At 40.4% G+C, this 12,569-nt stretch overlaps 2 pseudogenes; both read left to right on the top strand.

Annotated features, from left to right (window-relative positions):
• The first annotated feature begins 1,048 nt into the window (after positions 1 to 1,048).
• LOC133716581 (L-type lectin-domain containing receptor kinase IX.1-like) lies at positions 1,049 to 3,044 on the top strand (annotated as a pseudogene).
• An 8,084-nt stretch (positions 3,045 to 11,128) lies between these two features.
• LOC133716511 (protein ALTERED XYLOGLUCAN 9-like) lies at positions 11,129 to 12,006 on the top strand (annotated as a pseudogene).
• Positions 12,007 to 12,569: the final 563 nt, after the last annotated feature.

The raw sequence follows: 12,569 nt of genomic DNA, 5'->3' as shown, positions 1-12,569 counted from the left end.
GGGTTTGGATTTTAGGTGGTAGAGATGGAGGTTTTGTGAAGGAGATGAAGAGAGGAAGCAGCTAGATGGGGTGGAATGGGTGAAGGAATTGGTTTAAGAGTGAGAGGAGAAGATGTTTATATAGGGAAGAAAAAGAGGGAAGTAATGATGAATAAAAACAAATTAAAGCATGAAGGGGGAGTAGGGGAGTGGTTTGTAAAATATGTAAAAGATGGAGTAATGATGAAATGAAAGCAAAGCATGAAGGTGCAGAAACAGGGAAGTGATGATGATCTATTAAAGAGATTGGAGTAGAAAAATATATCCAAGGAAAAAAAGAAAAGCATCTAGCTTTCTTCATGTGGGTAGGGAACATGAACATGATGAATGTTGAGCTGGTTTTAGGTCAGTTTCTGCCCCTTTATTCCTTCAATTATTTCCCACCAAGACTTCATAATGGGCCTCCGATTTCTTCATATCAAATGTTCCTCTATGAGTGTAGATCATCCTGGTGGAATTTCAGAGCTTAATTACATGTGGTTGGGCTGAAAACACTGCTGGACTCCTTACAGGTCCAGTTTTCCAGTTTTGCTTCTGCAGAAAATTGGACTGATTGTTTGAATGCCTTCCACTTCTATCTGGCTCTTGCACTCTTCATAAGAAATGTTTCTTAGGATGTCTAGAATGGATCTGGAGAGTTTCAACTCATTCGGAGTTCGTTTGATCAAGCGGCTACCCCTCATTTCTTGTCTAGCTCACTTTCTCCTAGCCGGAGTAAGAAAATGTGCTAAGGTTGACTTTTTAGTGCATTTCCATTCTTCTCCATCATTTTCTAACATAATAAGGAAAACAAATAAATATATATAAATAAACACAAAGGTTAAGCAAAAGTACAAGATTAGGGAAATAATGAAATTGGATTAGTCAACATTAAATTTGGACTTTAGAACAAGTAATTTCCATGTTTTAGGGGACAAATATGTATATGAATTATGATCCAACAGAGTGTAGAATCGCTGTAAATTTGTATGTAATTATGATTTTATTTAATTAGGATTATCCTGTAATTATGGAAAGTTTGTTTCCTAGTAGAGTTAGACTACTCCTTTGTACTTGTATATATACCCTCATTGTGGGATGAATAGAATTATCGAATTAACCCTGAATTGAAGTATATATATATTCTTTTCTACTTCCACGTCGGCCGGCTACCTATGCCGAGCCTTTCCACTTGTGGCAAGGTTCACTTGCTGCAGACTTCACTACTAACTTCTCTTTCATTGTGGACATTGTTAATGAAACCCTAGGCATGTTTCCTGATGGGTTTGTCTTCTTCCTTGGTCCGGTTCACTTTCTGATTCCACCAGACTCTGCTGGTGCTGATCTAGGATTGTATAACTCCACCACTCGTTTTGCCTCCCAAAACCAACTCGTAACGGTTGAGTTCGACACTTTCTCGAATCCATGGGATCCACCTGGCCCGCACATTGGGATCAACAACCAGACCATATCCTCAGTTGTTTATGCCAGTTGGGATCCTATCCTCCACAGTGGGAAAGAGGGCCGAGCACATATTACTTATAATGCTATCACCAACAACCTCAGTGTGTTTTGGACCTATGACGGAGGCCCAAACCCTGAACTTAATAGCTATGTGGCAAACTCTTCCCTTTTCATCCTTATTGACCTAAGAAATGCTCTCCCCGAGTGGGTTAGAATTGGATTTTCATCTGCTACAGGCCTTTTCTGGGAGCGCCATTTTATAAGTTCATGGGAATTCAGTTCGAATTTGGATACTAAAGATATCGTAAAAAGAAAAAGAAGAAGAGGATAGCCTTGAAGATTGGGGTCGTTGCAGTATTTTTCTTCTTCATTTTGATGCTCGGTGTGGCCATATATTGGTGGGTGGTAATAAGCAGGAAGCGGATAAAAAGGAGTCATGGAGATGGAAATGAGTCCAATTACTCCTCCAGTGTTGCATTGTCCTCCATAAATTCAGATCTTCAGATACTAGCCTTGCCATGACAATTTACTTATCAAGAACTAGCTAGTTGCAGCCACCAACGGCTTCGCAAATGATAGAAGGCTGGGCCGAGGATCATGACAAGTTTATAAAGGGGTCATACAAGATCTAGGATGTGTAGTCGTTGTAAGAAGAGAATATTTGTAGAATCCGACAAGCACCATGAGAAAATATTCATCAACGAAGTCAAGATCATAAGCCTCATAATACATAAAAACTTGATGCAATTTATTGCATGGTGTCATGAGTGAATGCTTACTTATTTATGCATACATGCTTAACAGCAGCCTTGACACGCATCTACTTGGCTCCAAGGCAACGGTAGAAGATAGCTTTAGGCTTGGCCTCAGCCCTTCATTATCTACACAACGATGCAGAGCAGTGTGTCCTTCATAGGGATATCAAATCAGCTAATGTTCTGTTGGACAACGATTTTAGCACTAAATTTGGTGATTTTGGGATTGCTAAGCTTGTGGATCCGCAGTTAAGGTCTCAGACTACAAGGATAGTTGGGACTTTTGGATACAGGGCTCCAGAATATGTTATTGAAGGGAAAGCAAGCAAAGAATCAGACATCTTTAGCTTCGGAGTTGTGGCCTTGGAAATTTCTTGTGGAAGGAGGACTTACCACGACAGAGAATTCCACTTACCGCTTTATAGGTGGGTTTGGCATTTGTACCTTGCAGGAAATTTACTGGATGCAGCTGATGAAAGATTGGGTGTAGATTTTGATCAAAATGAAATGGAGTGCTTTTTAATTGTTGGATTATGGTGCACTCATCCCAGCAGCAAAGAAAGGCCAAAAGCAGGACAAGTGATTAAGGTTTTCCAGCTTGAAGCACCATTGCCAAAACTTCCACATATCATGCCTGATTACCCAATGCCTGCAACCCCAACAAAAAGCTCAATCTGGCTCCTCTCAGTCTCAGCTATTCTTAACTTCTGGTTTCAATACTATGGGTCGTTAAAGCATGTTCAATTGGCATTAAGCTGCCTTTGTAGTACTGCCTTAGATGGTCAAAAAAGTTTACAGTGCCTTTAGATGTATGTTGTTACCTTTCTTTCTTTTATTTTTTTTCTTTCTTTATTTTTTTTCTTCTCTTTTGCTCCTTGTTTTGTATCTACTACTGTGGTATATAAAACTTTTAAATCTTTTTTTTTTTCGTAGTTTAAAATCATTTTCGATCCCTATGTTGAGGTGAAATTTCAATTTTGATATAATTGTTACCAAATTAGCTTCTTTTCGATCGGTCAATGTTCTTCCAATGTTTTCAATTTCAGTCATTTTGTATGAAATTTCATTACAGTACAGTAAAATATCAAAAAGTGGGCGTTTTGTATGAGAATATATGTCACTATATATGTTGTGTTTTAACGGAAGTTTAACAGATTAGCATCTATGACAGGTTAAAAATTGACAGTATTCTAGCTAACACATTGATAGACATGATTCCAAATCAATCCCTAATGTGCAATCCAAACTCTGATACTAGAATGGTTATAAATGAAAATTAAGTATGTAATTCCTATTTAACTTTTATACATATTTCTAATACATTCATGTTTCATGCATGTTTGCATCAACTTTTCCCATCATCTAAACTATTGAGGCAGTCATACAAATAAGATACAGTTAAATATTCTATAGCACGTGGTAAGTGTGTTAGCATAAACATACATATAAATCTTCTAAGTTGAATCTAAACGAAAAAGTTTCTCTTATTTATCCCACGTCTGCTTATGAAGTGCAAAGGGAAAATGCAAGTTTCCAAAGTGGATCCGAATCCTCTCCTTGGTAAGGTTTGTCCGTGGCTGTCCTTGATTTTAATTATGGACCATTGATTACAAATCCAAAGGCCTTTAAAACAACACCTCAGCAAAATGACTTTAAAACCTCATTAAATAGATAGGCACTTATAAACGTTGTTAACCTAAGTAAAGGAATCATCAATTTTTTTTTTCCAGTTTAGGAAGTTGTCTACAAAACTACCTCACAATTCGTTAAAGCTGCTCTCTATTACTTCTTTGGATCCAGATCCTCTCCTTGGCTATCCTTGATTTTAATTATATGTGAAACATTAATTTTGGACCATTGATTGCAAATATAAACGCTGTTAACCTAAGTAAAGGAATTGTCAATTTTTTTTTTTCCAGTTTTTCCCCTTCTTCCTTTGTCTACAAAACTACCTCACAGTTTGTTAAAGTTGTTCTCTATTACTTCTTTGGATCCGGATCCTCTCCTTGGCTCCTCTCCTTGGCTAATGTTTGTCCTTGGCTATCCTTGATTTTAATTATGAAACGTTGATTGCAAATTCAAAGGCCTTTAAAACGACACCTCAGCAAAATGACTTTAAAACCACATTAAATAGAATAGCACTTATAAACGCTGTTAACCTAAGTAAAGGAATTGTCATTTTTTTTTTCCAGTTTTTCCTTTCTTCCTTTCTCTAAAAACTACCTCACAGTTCGTTAAAGTTGTTCTCTATTACTTCTTTGGATCTGGATCCTCTCCTTAGCTAAGGTTTGTCCTTATTTGTCCTTGATTTTAATTATGGACCAATGGTTGCAAATTCAAAGGCCTTTAAAATGACACCTCAGCAAAATGACTTTAAAACCTCATTAAATAGAATAGCACTTATAAACGCTGTTAACCTAAGTAAAGGAATCGTAAATTTTTTTTTCAGTTTTGCCCCTTCTTCCTTCATCTACAAAACTACCTCATAGTTCGTTAAAGTTGTTCTCTATTACTTCTTTTCTTATTTGTTCCCTTCCCTCTATGTCAATAGTATGTTGCTTTTCTTTATTTGGTTTACTAATTTGTAGTGTTGTGTAACACCCCAAAATTTCAGTATTTGCTGATTGGTTGTTCAAATTTTGTTGGTGTTACTTTTATTTAAATTCAAATTTGTGTTTAAAAATAAATAATGTGGGTTTATTTAATTACAGTATTCCCTGAGTCTGAGTTGAGTTTTGACTTTTAAGCCTAAATTTTAGTGAGACATTGTTCAATCTATTTGCTCCACAACCCAAAGTCAAGTATAAAATCCCTTTTTGGAGTTGTCCAACGCCATTTATAATATTACATCAATCGTCTTCTGTTTCTTCTTTTCTTCATTTCTACGACACGAAGAGAAAACTCTATCTGCTTTCTTCTGCATCTCTTAATCCTTTGCCAAATTTGTTATGCCCCGTACCTAAACTTACTTATTTACCGGTCATTTGAAAGATAAATAATTAAGAATCTTACTTTTTACCTTCGTTTCGATTTTTTAGGAAATCAAAAGTAGACTTTTTGTTCGGCTCAATTTTTGAGGAAATCCCTTCACAAAAATTGTAGAGGACATTAAAGCGAGGTCGTTGACACGTGATACACTTAAATCGAAGTTCGCATGAAATAGTTATGATCTGCGGAATTTTAATTCTACGTCGGAGTCCAAAAAAGGGCAAGATCGAATTTTCCGTGTCTACTAGTATTTAAAGGTAAACCGTAGCCTCTCCCCCTCACATTTTTCTCCTTCTCTCTCTCTCTCTCTCTCTCTGTGCACAACTGCACACTACCACCGCCGGAAATCTCGGTCTCTGGCCATCAGATTTTGACACCGCGGGCACCAAATAGTGCGGCCTGGAATGGCGAACAAAACCCGAGCTCTAGTGTCTCCTTCCACCGCCTCCAACCTCCACACGCTCGCTGCGAAGCTTCGACACCACTATTCCTCCACGTTCACCAACCTCCGGCCCATTTCTTGGGTCACCGCCACCTTGGATCGAAGCGGAGGGATATTGTTGGGATCCCTCCTTAATTGGAGGAGACAAAGACAAAGGAAAAGTAGCAGAAAGTGAAAGCAAAAAGGAAAGGTGAAAGGAGAAAGCATGCAAGGGAAAGAAAAAGAATGAGGCATGCATGGAAACATGGAACGTGAGAAAGGGAAAAGCATGGCTTTGCTTTTCATGTGTTCACACATGTGACTTTGCTTCAACTCGCTGCATGGTATGTGCATGAAGTGAACTGCATGCCTATATATTGGCATGATCGGCAACAACAAGAGTGAGAGAGGGCAGAGAGCCCAAACTCCAGATAGAGAGATCAGTAGCAACTCCAAGGGTCTTCAAGATGTAGAAGATAGGGGGAGTGTGTTCAAGGGCGTGTATAGCTCTTGGGGTAGAGTAATCTTCTAGGATTGAGAGAGGGTGTACAAGGGGTATCCGATTGGATACAAGGCTCGGGTTGGGTATAAACACGAGTGCTCAAGTTGTGTATAAATTTGAGCGGTGTAATCTTGTACTTGTGTAATTCTCTCAATAGTGAAGATGAAAACTCTCTGAGGACGTAGGCAAGGAAATTGGCCGAACCTCGTTAAATCTTGTTGTCTTATTGGTTTGCTTATTTCTTCTTTCCATCTCTACTAGTAGTACTTGCGTGACGGGGGATTAATTTCCCAACAAGTGGTGTCAAAGCCGATGGTTTGGCTGGGATAAGTCATGCATCCATGGTGTAGTCAGGCAAATGGTCAAGGTGGCAGCCCGAAGGTGCAATAGGTGTAGTCAGCTCAGAAAAGTTCTTAGCAAGAAGAGCGGGTCGGAGACTCAAAGAAATCCTCATCGATGGTGTATCGATAGGTGGAGTGATTCGTGAGCTAAGGGGAGCAAGGTGGACTCGGGAAAATCCTATTCAAAAGTGGAGCTGTAAGGGATCATAATATGACTCAAGGGGATGATGGCTGGTGATGTTGTTGGTCATGGGAAGTTCTAGAATCTTATCATTCAAGGTGGAGTCAGTTAAATGGTTAAGGTGTTAACTCAAAAGTGCATTAGGTGGAGCCAGCTCGAGGAAAATTCCTAGCAACGTGGAGCGGGTCAAAAACTCAAGAAAGTCCTAATCAAAGGCAGTTGATAGGTGGAGTGACTCAGAGGCTAGGTGGTGCGAGCCAGACTCAGAAAAAAAAAATCCTAATTAAAGGTGGAGTTGCAAGAGACCAAGATATGACTCAAGGGAATGATGGTTGGTGAGAGTGTATATCTCACCAAGGTGGTTCGTGGTGTTAGCGATCGTGCTTGTTCGTCGTTCGTGGTTTTCGTTCGCCGAAGGTTTGCATGTTGATCATGGTTGCTCATCATGACTTCAGGTATTGCCTCATAGTTTGAGGTGGAGTAGTTTGATGGAAAGGGAAATTTCACTCTATGGCAAAGGAGAGTGAAAGACATCCTAGTTCAACAGGGCTTAGTAAAGTGTTGAAGGGGAAGGATGTGAAACCGGAGAAGACAACAGAAAATGCAAGGAAAACTGTCGGGGATTTAGTGATCATAGCAGGTCTAAATCCAGAGGCAGGGATGCTACAAGCGTCGTGACTAGGGTCATATGAAGCGAAAGGCTTGGATGGCATTGCTGTAGCAGAAACCGATTTTCATATGGAGATGCTCTCACAATCTCCATAGGTGACACATGTTCTTTGACTGGATATTAGATTTGGGATTGGCGTACTTTGGGTGGTGTGACGATGTCCCAAAGTTACAGAGAAATTTAATATCCTTGAGCCAGTTAGACTCCAAAGGCTGCAGAGTTTCGTCAGCAGGGGGAGTTATGAAAATCACACATGGCGGTACGGTCCTCATACAGGGAGAACAGTGTGGTAGGTATCATCTGGTATGTCAGACCTTGATGGATAATAGGAAACAGGAGTGCGCATAGGCGAGTCTCGTTTGCGGGTACAGCAGAGACGTCGTTGACAAGTTTCCAAGTTCAGATGATAGTGAAAAGGTAAATCCTGCTAGGGAAGAGGTTGAGTCGAGGTTCCTCTTCAGAGTCAACAGGTGATCGTTGTCTCGAGGTAGTTACACATGGTATTGGCCGATTGAATCAGGGGGAGCTAGGACCAAATGCAATTGTCTCTGATTATGTGTAATTGCACAACTAGAAGGCCAATGGAATGCTTGTGGGTATAACAAGCTGTGTCTCAGATTGAGATGACTTCAAAGATTGAAGTAGTGTTGCGGAGCTCTCCATTTAAGTCGGGAGGTGGAGATTGTTGGGATCCCTCCTTAATTGGAGGAGACAAAGACAAAGGAAAAGTAGCAGAAAGTGAAAGCAAAAAGGAAAGGTGAAAGGAGAAAGCATGCAAGGGAAAGAAAAAGAATGAGGCATGCATGGAAACATGGAACGTGAGAAAGGGAAAAGCATGGCTTTGCTTTTCATGTGTTCACACATGTGACTTTGCTTCAACTCGCTGCATGGTATGTGCATGAAGTGCACTGCATGCCTATATATTGGCATGATCGGCAACAACAAGAGTGAGAGAGGGCAGAGAGCCCAAACTCCAGAGAGAGAGATCAGTAGCAACTCCAAGGGTCTTCAAGATGTAGAAGATAGGGGGAGTGTGTTCAAGGGCGTGTATAGCTCTTGGGGTAGAGTAATCTTCTAGGATTGAGAGAGGGTGTACAAGGGGTATCCGATTGGATACAAGGCTCGGGTTGGGTATAAACACGAGTGCTCAAGTTGTGTATAAATTTGAGCGGTGTAATCTTGTACTTGTGTAATTCTCTCAATAGTGAAGATGAAAACTCTCTGAGGACGTAGGCAAGGAAATTGGCCGAACCTCGTTAAATCTTGTTGTCTTATTGGTTTGCTTATTTCTTCTTTCCATCTCTACTAGTAGTACTTGCGTGACGGGGGATTAATTTCCCAACAGATATGAGGAGCAAAACATAGAAGTTGCATCGCCCACCAATGCCGGACGAAGCCGTACTCGCCTTCGCTGGAATCTGGGTTTCAGCAAGGATTAATTCGTCGTCTCCGGCCACATCCGAGCTGCACGATCACCATAAATGAAATCAGAAACCTTATCATTCATCAAAACCCTTTGGTCCCGACCTTAGTTTCCGACCAGAGCCGCCGCATACACTGCACGCGTCGCCGCCGGTTCGTGGACCACCGCAGCTCTGCCGCCGGCTTTCCATACCACATTATTAGATAAAATATCATCTTTTTCTTCTGTTTGGAGCTGCTTGTTGATGTGAAGTAAATCCCTAATCTCGATTATTTAATTTGGAATGTGTGAGGGTTTTGGGTTATGCGTTCTGGAGATTATGGAGAAGGGAATGGGCACTGGTTCAGTTCAATGTATATTGAAGGAAGGTAAGAATCAGGAACTCTGTTTTGGATATGAAATTGGTTGAGAAAATTGAGTATTGATCGTGTTTTGTTCGTTAAGGATCTGAAGTGGTTAAAAGTGATGGAGTGCAGCTATGTTAAATTGATTTCGTATTTAGTAACGAAGAATGTAAGGTTCTAAGTTTTGGTTCTACTGGTGGTGAAATTGTTCTGATCATATGGGTGTATTCTGTTGACTTAACATGTGCATGAAAGTAACCGATTGTTAGTACTTATTATGTGAATCAAATGCGCCATGGTATTATAACTTATGACAAAAATTGCTGGATGATGTTGGATCGTGATGAGGTTATGCAACTTGCTTTTTAGCCAAGGTTATTTATTGGCGAACATAAGAGATCACCAAAGGTCTTGGTTACTTAAAAGGTCTTGGTTCTCCTTGTATATTGAAGTAGACATTTCAATAGTTGTTTAAAAACTGATTTCTTGTTAATTGGTCTTAAAATGAATTTTTTGGTGAATTTTCTAATTTGACAATGCTGTTGGGATTGTTTTTGTAAAACCCTGAGATTTCAGCCCATTGTTTTTGTAAAACCCTGAGATTTCAGCCAGTTTGTGTTCATCTTTTGCCTTGATTCCCAAACTCTGAATTGCACGAAATTTTAGCACGTCGAGAGCGGATCCTCTCCTGAGCTCTTTTTTTACCTGAGCTTCCTGAACTTTCATTTCGATTAGGACACGTGTCTATACTGAAATCCGATGGCCTACAACAAACTTGGCTTTTCTTTATACACACACACACTCTCTCTCTCTCTCTCCCCTGTACTTCTCTTCTCTCACACTGCAGTTCTCTCTCGTTCTCAGTTTTTCTTCTCCTCTATTCTCTCTGTGTGTCCCAGTTTTGCTTCTCTTCATTTCTTTTGCACCAATTTAGATAACCACAAATTGGGTAACTACAAATTGGATAATTATATCAAATTAATGAAACATTCTTCCTTTTTTTTGCTTACTGCTGGATGGAACAAGGATCTATACTTCTATGGATCTAAGTGATCAAGAACACTAGAACAGAGCCACGCGAGCAGTAGAAGCTCTCAGTTCAAAATCCGGAGCTCCGATTCGCAACCCACCCGAGGACCACCGAAGCCAATGAGAGAGAACAACACCACAATCCACACTTCCACTACCCGAGCTCGAGCGTCAACGTTGTCGCCGGAAAGCTTTACTTGGCAGCGGTTAAACGAGAGGGCATCAACTATGGTGTTCAAAATGCTCAGAAATTGCATTTATTTATGGAAGCTTAAAGAACCTGTCCATGACTATCAATTGTATCATGTCCAGTCTTGGATTTAAACAAAATGCAGCAGTATAGGAATGAGAGAGAAAGAGGTAAAGAGAATCTCATCTAATTGCGCAAGCTTCCCAAGACAGTATAAGACTATAAGAGATAAAGATGAAACAAAAAGAGAGCATACTCGATCAAAGAAATATACTTTATCTCATCTAAAAGGCCAGTTCTTCAAATCCATAAAACCCAATTCAACCCTCTTGAATTGATGCAATTCTTCACTAGATCTCAAACAGACACGAACTCAGAAAATGATTCTAATTCTTGAAGATCGGAGATCAAAGAGCTAGACCCAAAAAGAGAGATTGATCCTATTCATTGACTGAAGCAGTCAAGCAGATCGACGATGCCAATCCCTCTCTCGAAGTAGAAGAAGAATGGGAGACGGAAAAATGAAAAGGATAAACTGACATTGTAGACCATCATTAAAGCCACGTGTCATTATCTAGAGAAAAGCTCAGAAAGCTCAGGTAAAAAATGAGCTCAGGAGAGGATCCACTCCCCTTGCTTTAACATGTTTACTTTTAGGGGGTGAAATTTGCACACCCAAAATTGCAAATTGCACACCCTTTTATTTTTTAAATAGTATTTCATATCACATCCTTTTAGACTTCCTAAACTACCCTAAAAAAATCAAAGTTTTCTTTTTCTCTTTGGGTCCTCTCTCCCTCCCCCCATGGCCCCATTGATCGGAGCAGTTCAATTGGGAGTGTTGGCGGCTTGCGTTTTGGTTTTAGTTCTAATGGGCATGGCCAGTTATCATCTCAGCCGCAACAAGATGCTCTTCTTCAGCGGCGCCCTCTTCATCACTCTCGCCATCGGCGTCTACCTCACCCCTTACTTCCCTTCCGTCACCACCGTCTCCTCCGTCGTCGTTTTCCAGAACCGCCGCGACTCCTGCCTCTCCCACTTCCACGACCTCGTCTGGGACGTCACTCCCTCCCCCGATTCCGATCCCCCCCTCGATTACCACAAGCTTGGCCTGAAGCTTCCAGAAGCTCGGCCGATTCGACGCCGCCGATCTCCTCAACGGATCTTGGGTCGTCGTCGCCGGCAACTCTTAGGCCAGGCTTGTCGTTGACTCGCTGCTCGCTCTGGTTCTCGATTCGGAGTGGATGGACACGGTTCGAGGTGAGCTGTTCAAGCGCCACAGTGATTATCAGATTGTGGTTGATGAGATTGGGATGAGGTTAGACTTCTTCTGGGCGGGTTAGACTTCTTCTGTTCAAGCCTTATGCTCTCAATTTGACTTCTCTAGTTGCGGGTTTCAACCGAAATCAAAACTACCCAGATGTCTTGGTCATGGGTTCTGGTTTGTGGCATATGCTTCATTTCACTAATGCATCCGATTACGGTGCTTCTTTGCAATCACTGAGGACTCATTCTGCTTCTGATTACGTTGCTTCTTTGCAATCACTGAGGACTCATGCTGCTTCTTTGGTCTCCTCGTCTGAGCAGCATGAAGAAGCAATAACAGGGTCCGTGCTGGCCACAGAGAGAGAGGACCCAAAAATGAAAAAACAAAACTCGGACTTTTTTAGGGTAGTTTAGGAAGTCTAAACAGATGTGATATGAAATACTATTAAAAAAATAAGAGGGTGTGCAATTTGCAATTTTGGGTGTGCAAATTTCACCCCCCTACTTTTATTCTGGAAAATTTCAAGTGCATCGCTATACAAATGAATTTTTATTAAATTTTCAAAGCTGAACTATTCCTGCCTACGATTGCAGTTTAATTTCTATCAATTTTGTTCTTATTCTAAATTTCTCTTACTTGAGAACCCCTTAAGTCATACCCCAGCTTTGGGGTGTGACATGATGTTGTTCTAATCAAAAGCTTACATCTTTTGCAAAAAATAAAAATAATATCTTGAGATTGGTTGGTCAAAAGAGTTATGAATTTTTATTAAATTTTCAAACCTAGACTTATCTGGTCTTCTCTTTGAATTCCACCGGCCAGTTTCTTGCATATCATCTAGTTTCATTTTCTTGAATTCAACCCATTCATCATCTTATATATGGCACGTTTACTTACTTGGAATGGAAATAATCATGAATCGGAGACAAGTGGAATGAGAGAATAAAAGAATCGATATTGATTCTTAAACCCATCT

The sequence above is a fragment of the Rosa rugosa genome, chromosome 1 (assembly GCF_958449725.1).
Source record: "Rosa rugosa chromosome 1, drRosRugo1.1, whole genome shotgun sequence".
In the NCBI taxonomy this organism is placed as follows: Eukaryota; Viridiplantae; Streptophyta; class Magnoliopsida; order Rosales; family Rosaceae; genus Rosa; species Rosa rugosa.
Note: the sequence above shows the minus strand (reverse complement) of the source record. Positions and strands in the feature narration are given on the sequence as shown.